This window comes from Choristoneura fumiferana, chromosome 25 (assembly GCF_025370935.1).
Source record: "Choristoneura fumiferana chromosome 25, NRCan_CFum_1, whole genome shotgun sequence".
Taxonomy (NCBI): Eukaryota; Metazoa; Arthropoda; class Insecta; order Lepidoptera; family Tortricidae; genus Choristoneura; species Choristoneura fumiferana.
In genome coordinates, this window is record NC_133496.1 from 9,204,083 (window position 1) to 9,210,929 (window position 6,847).

At 37.8% G+C, this 6,847-nt stretch overlaps 1 pseudogene across 1 annotated transcript in view; it reads left to right on the plus strand.

Moving 5' to 3' along the window:
- The first annotated feature begins 5,083 nt into the window (after positions 1–5,083).
- The window catches only part of LOC141442554 (cytochrome P450 4C1-like), a 21,771-nt pseudogene continuing 20,007 nt past the window's right edge, over positions 5,084–6,847 (plus strand). Inside the window, exons 1-3 of the transcript XR_012452944.1 lie at positions 5,084–5,267; positions 6,198–6,291; positions 6,725–6,828. The product of XR_012452944.1 is annotated as a cytochrome P450 4C1-like (transcript). The remainder of the gene's footprint in view (positions 5,268–6,197; positions 6,292–6,724; positions 6,829–6,847) is intronic.

Genomic DNA, 6,847 nt, shown 5'->3' on the forward strand with positions numbered 1-6,847 from the left:
AACTAAGATACTACTTCCTAAATTGGTAAAACCTGTGATTTAGGGTTTTGGCCATTTCTTTGAGGTACTTATTTAATAGCTTGTACAGTCGAAGTCACAAGCATGCTCACAAGTAGGTGGTAGGACCTTGTGCAAGGTCCGCCCGGATTGCTACCACCATCTTCCTGGCTAATCCTGCCGTGAAGCAGCAATGCTTGCACTGTTGTGTTTCGGCGTGGAGAGTAAGACAGCCGGTGAAAGGAACGTGAAGTATCCCATCTTAGGCCTCTAGGTTGGCAACGCGTCTGCAATACCCCTGGCGTTGCAGATTTTTATGGGCGGTGGTGATCTCTTACTCATTTGCTCGTTTGCCATCCAGTCGAATAAAAAAAAACACTTATCCAAATTCGTTATGCTTATAAGTGCACCTTATTGTCAGTGTTAGAGAGGCATGTAAAGAGACACTTTTGGAAAGATGTTCGTCAACTAGAGGGTACTTTTACTTCCACATTCTCATGTTTAGCTCTATAGATCTCATATAGGACAGATTTAGGATCAGTATCGTCAGAAAGTTCTAGTAAAAATAAAAACTTCACTTTATTATATGACATGTATTTTTTTTCATACATACGTTATCTAATGAGAATTTTTACCAGTATGATCTAGGCTTTATAAAAATTTACGTTACGTTTTATGGTAACGTCACGTATTTTTTTTATGTTATCTCTATGTCACATTGGTCAAAATTCGCGGCCTTACCCATAAACGACAATCAAACCTATTTTAGTTAAAATGCCGCTAAAATTCGTTTGTCCTTATCTGTCACTTCGACATTTGTATTTGTTAGAAAGGGACAAAGCATTTGTTAGTTAACATAGGCTTGTTAAGTTTTATGAATAAGGGGGTAAGACTGTAGTAAGTGTTTTAATTGTGTTATAACGCACATACTTACTTACTTACTTGATTTTTTTCGTAATGGCTACGGAACCCTATCTTGGGCGTGTCCGACACGCTCTTGGCCGGTTTTTTTTAGTCTTTGTCACTTGATTCCTGTATTAGCTAAAGTACATATTATGTTATATTTTTTCAACCTTAGCGGTCCCCCGACACCGATGACGCTTAGATAAAAAAAATATTACTAGGTACTTATACTAAATTAACTTAGGCTAAGGAAATCAGCATAGTCCCGCGGGATAGGGATAAACGAATTCTTCGCAGATGAAGTCGCGGGCAACAGCTATAGGTAGTGCATAATTATTTTTTACTTCTTAGTTGTCTTTTTTCGGGCGTTTTTTTTTCGCTGGCGTTTTTTGGTGTCGGGGGTTTATTAAATTTTTAATTTAAGATTTTTACTTGAACAGTTCACAACTAGGTGAGCGGTTAACTCATTTATCCATGAATAGTTTATAACTAGGTGGGCGTTTTAAATCCTTTATCTTTGATATGTTAAAGAAGTGTACATTCACGTAAACCATATTGATTTGAACATATAAATCATAATCGTGTACTTAGATCTTTCTGCCCTGATTAGAGAATTATGCAAAATGGCTCAAGTTACATCTAAATTTGTAAAAAAAAAACAAATTTTATAGTAACGGCGCCTATTACCGTGGTACTTAAGGAAGTTTTCAAATGAGTCCAAAAAAATAAGGGTATCAAAGATCTTAACAAACGAGAATAGTTTTTATAATTGAGATCGATTATTGAACTTTCAGTGTCTTAACTTTTTGGGCTCGTTTTAGGTATTAGAATTTGATTAAATAATTATTGAAATCAAAATACCCGAATCTTCTATTACCGTGGTAATGGACAGGATGTGATTCTATTACCGCGAATTGAGCTTTTATTAACGAGGGTATAAAAAACAGTAATTTTTTATCATCGGTAATAGGAACCCGACTCATGATTTGGAACTTAGAAATATTTTTTTTACCCAGAAAACTAACCAATTTCCATTTGCACGGAAATTCCCAAAAAATGCGATAACTTTGCAGTGTCAAGATAAAACAACTTAAGGCCCTCCGCACATCGCGCACAGCGCTCAAAAATACTTAACTTGCTAATAAAAAAATTACTAACGAGTAGCTTGGGCGTCACCGCTATACATTTTCATTGAGATTCGTACACGACGAGACTAGTCAGCAACCAGTTAGTAACGCGTTCGCAACTCATCAGTGATCACGCGTGACGCGTCGTGCTGGTCGCCGTGTTACTGGTTACCCGAGTTTTCTGCATTTTGTGTGAAAAATGAACGACCAAAATATATCTCTATGACAGAAGTGACTGAAACCTAGTGACGTGACGTGACCTGACGTGACCTTGCAACTTAACAGCGTTTCTAACCGATTTGTATTTAATTTGTAATTACTGATTAGTTCCGTCATTTTTGATGTGCGGAGGGCCTAAGCCCAAAACAAGACGGTGAAACGGAACTGCAACGAAACTGCAACTTCTTGTTACTTTTGAGCTCCATTTGAGTTTACATACATACATACATACATTCACGCCTTTATCCCTAAAAGGGGTAGGCAGAGCACGTGAAACTTGTGTTCCAGTACCACTTTTAGCATAAATGTGGGTATAAAAGATGGACAAAATGTGATATCGCAGTGACAGGTTGCTAGCCCATCGCCCACAACACACTTCAACCCTGTTCCCTTAGTCGACTCTTACGACACCCACAGGAAGAAAGGGGGTGGTGCTATTCTTACCCGGCACCACACGGGTTTTGAGTTTACGAGTATGCCATAGACTCCTTTGAGCGACCCCACATGACGCGACTGTTTTGAAACCGGTTTGAAAGTTTGAAACTATAAAAACAAATGAAATTCAAAAGTAACAAGAAATTGCAGCTTCGTTGTAGTTGCGTTTCGCCGTCTGTTTTAGGGATTATTAGTCTTTGTTAATCTAATGCTGGGTCTCCAGTGAGTTTGGTTTTAGTTTTCGGTGCGATTTTGAGCCCTGTATGTGAAAATCAAGCGAATTAGCTGATTTAACTGGCAATTTCGAGTGGACACCGCGGATCGGCAAGTGAAGCGAAGGACGTCCACTAACGAGATGGAAGGATGACCTGGTTAAAACCGCGGGCTTACGGTGGGTGCAGGCCGCTGCCAACCGAAGCGACTGGAGGTCTATGGGGGAGTAGGCCTATGTCCAACAGTGGACGTCCTACGATATGATGTGAAAATCATGCCTCATGCGCTTGCCTCGCCACTCAGTTTGCTCAGTGGATGAGCAGGTAGTTCATTTTGCATCAACACAAAAGTCGTCACCTGCGAGATCAAGGCGAATGTGACTAATATTAGCATAAAACTGTAATTACGTTACAAGGCTCAGGTCTAAGGTCTGTTGACCTTACCACGACAATTACGGTTGACATCACTCAATAATTAAGACATAAGAAATATTGTATTGTAATCTTGATACTTGTTATCATCATCAACAGTTCTCGTATCTCGGACTGTATTATGTCCCAATGCTGGGCAGGCGGTAGTTTTCTCGCAGGCCCTGTGGTATGGGAACTTGACAAATAACATTGATTTTTTTCGCAGATGTGTGCTGATTTTATTCCCATTGTGTTCCTTCATCGTAAAGTTGATGGTAAATTTCAAATGTTATTTCTTTAAGAAATCGCAAAAAACTCAAAGATACTCGAACCTACGACCTGCTTGAGAAGTCATTATGTCAAACCACTATGTCACCACGCTGTGATTGGATAAATATCTAAAATGAGCCAATCACAAGCAAGACTGTAACGTGAAACAGACCTCTCGATACCTACTTACTCCATCTAGTGATATTTTGCCTGTCAAGAACCCCTCTTTAAATACTAAAGTGAGATACCAAACTACTCGATAGGTCTATTCTTTTCTCAATAACCTATAACCTAACCAACAAAAAGTTGGAAAATCTCCGACTTTGTCACTTCAAAGTTCAATATCTCAAAAACGGCTGAACCGATTTTGATGAAACATATCTAAGAACCATCGCTTGATAATCTGCTTTCAAATAAAAAAAACGACACACAGACAGACATACCAAGCAGATAGACAAACAGACAGACACACAGCGGTCAAACTTATAACACCCCTCTTTTTGCGTCGGGGGTTAAAAACTATAAAATCCATTTAAATACCATTACATTAGTTCAATAAAACACACAAACATCACGCCTGTATTACCAAATGGGGTAGGCAGAAAACACGAAACCCCTTGTTGCCCGTACATAACCAACTTCCATTACCAGCACTGGGAGAGGAAAAAAAATCCTACTCCAAATCCTCTTCCTACGGTGCCGCTTCGGAAATTGACGAATTGCAAGATCATTGATTCATTCACATAAGATTCACATACACAAGCACTCATAGATCCGTGTGTCAGCTCAATAAGCTTTTATCGTGAAAAAGTTTTTATTAAGAAATCGATCCGTTTGATTATAAAATGCATAATTTTAAATTGCGGCGGTGATGGCCGCCGATTTCGATACCCCCGCAATACCGACCTATTTTGTTTTATATGTAACAAAAATTAGCAAGAAATATGCCGATTTATGATCAGGGACACTCTTAAATTTTTAATAAGTATTTTATAACCAGTGTTTTTTTTTAAACCTTTATTACGCTGTCCTGTAAAGTTTTCAAAAGAGCGGTTGAATCAAATAGCATAAAATTATGACCCGCCGTGCCTATCATACTTAAAGACAACTTTTATTCGCCCTGATAATGCGCGACCATGATATTGCATGGCATAATCGAAAGTAATAATGCTTCGGAATATCACGTCGTATTATTGCGCGTACATTCCGAGTTGTAAATTATTACTTCCGCACGATTTTTCTTGTAGGTCTAAACTCGGCTTCAATAAACTCAACTCAGTAGGTAACTAAGAATGTAAAGTAAAGACACAGGTCATGTAAAATCCCATATTACTTACGTATGCTTTTAGTTAAACATAACTCGTTTTCATATGTGTTCACCTTCTTACAGGTTTTAACTTTTTATGACATTTTGAGACTTGGCATATTATTTACAGCATATTTTTGTTTTGTACTTGTATGTAAATAAAAAAGGCCATTGTTAAAATTATTTCGTGTTAGGAAGCCGTCACTTGCGTATGTGCAGGATAAAATATGTGGATGGCTGTGGTTATAGCTCTTATGGCGATTTATTTTATCGTCGACGTATTAGTGTCCCGGTCTAGGACTCACAAGGGGCCCCAGCCCCCACAGTACCCGGGAGCCTTGCCTCTCATTGGACACGGCCACTTATTTGCCAGTGGAAATAGCGTCGGTAAGTAAAGTCAATTTTACTGAGGCCTTATTGTCTATCACTTCGAAACACTATCGGTTTCATCACTTCGTTCTGTCACACGGCATAAGACGCGGGTAGAAAGGGATGATGCAATCGCAAACGTCAGCGCGTTATGCCAGGTTCACATTATTTCATCGCGCCAGGAGCGATACATTGTGGGGTCACAATCCAAACGTGTTACACAAGATCGATCGAGCACCGCAGTGTCATGCTGCTGGAACGGTTTTACTGAAATAATGTGAACTGGGCATTAGACAATACGCCCTCTAGTTTAACAATCGGCTCTCTGCTGGGCATGAAGCTCCTCCCGGACGAAATGGCTTTATTTAGCTGTATTTAGAAATCCAGTGTGGATTATAAACAATTTTTTGATTCATTTATCAATTTTATCCGTTTGTGAAATATTAAACTTTAAAGATAAGAGCAAATTGCTGCTTTTTCATAACAAAGTAATTTGATTCTTATTGGAATTTTTATGCTACTTCTATTGATTATGTCAGTTATGAAATAAATGTTTCTTATTCTTAAATTTTTCATTAAAAACGATCGTCCCGTCCCCCTCTCTAAAAGCTATACTGTTGGTTTGAAAATTTTGAAAAAATGGTCTTGATGGTAGTTAGTATATCAAACTTACCTATACGAGGAAAACTAAAACGGCAAATTTTGTTTGACAATTGTTAGTAGTTCAAGAGTAAATTGCAGCCAAAGGTATAAAATATACCTTAACTTTGAATATTCCAAACAAAATTCATAGAAAAATATTACTTCATTTTATTGTAATGGCTACAGAACCCTATCTTGGACATGCTCTTGTCCAGTTTTAGTGTAATTAATCCAAGTTACAATACTTTAAGTACTCTTTTTTTACTTTTTACTTTCAGGTGCTTTTAATATCAGGTGTGATTTCAGCTTTATTTGAATTGTGCAAAGATATCTGTAGTTATAGTAATTCTTGTGGCGGTGTTACCGGATTAAAGATAGGATGGACACAAAACTACTGTAAGTAAAATCTCTTTCTTTTCTTATCACATTGTATTTATAATAAAACAAAGTGGCTTTCTGCTCATGTCTGTATTTCCGTTAATTTCTTCTAAACTATGCAACGGATCGATATGTTGATTGATTATAAACTAAATGTTTTTTCACAAAAGTATTTATTATTAACATGCACAATACACGATGATTTTTAATCGGTGATCAGGTTAAAAAAAATCTATTTCAGTAATATTTAGCAACCAAGTCACTGAAAATTATGTTTTTTTTACACTAACTTCAAATACCTACATCCGTGAGAAGCCGGAGCGGGTCGCTTATTTACTGTAAGTACAGTCAGTAGCATTAATATCTACCACAGGAGCGTGCAAAAATATCTGTCACGTCCTTCCGGCCATAGAAATAGAGTCGTATCAGATATTTATGCACGCTTGTTGTGTCAGATATTGGTGCTGGTGGCTGTACAGGTTGGAAATTTTAACACAACTCGGAAGAAAAGTAGTCAAAATGCTGAAGATAGGACAGATTCAGACACTATTGAAATGCTGTTTATGTTTCTGCAGCAG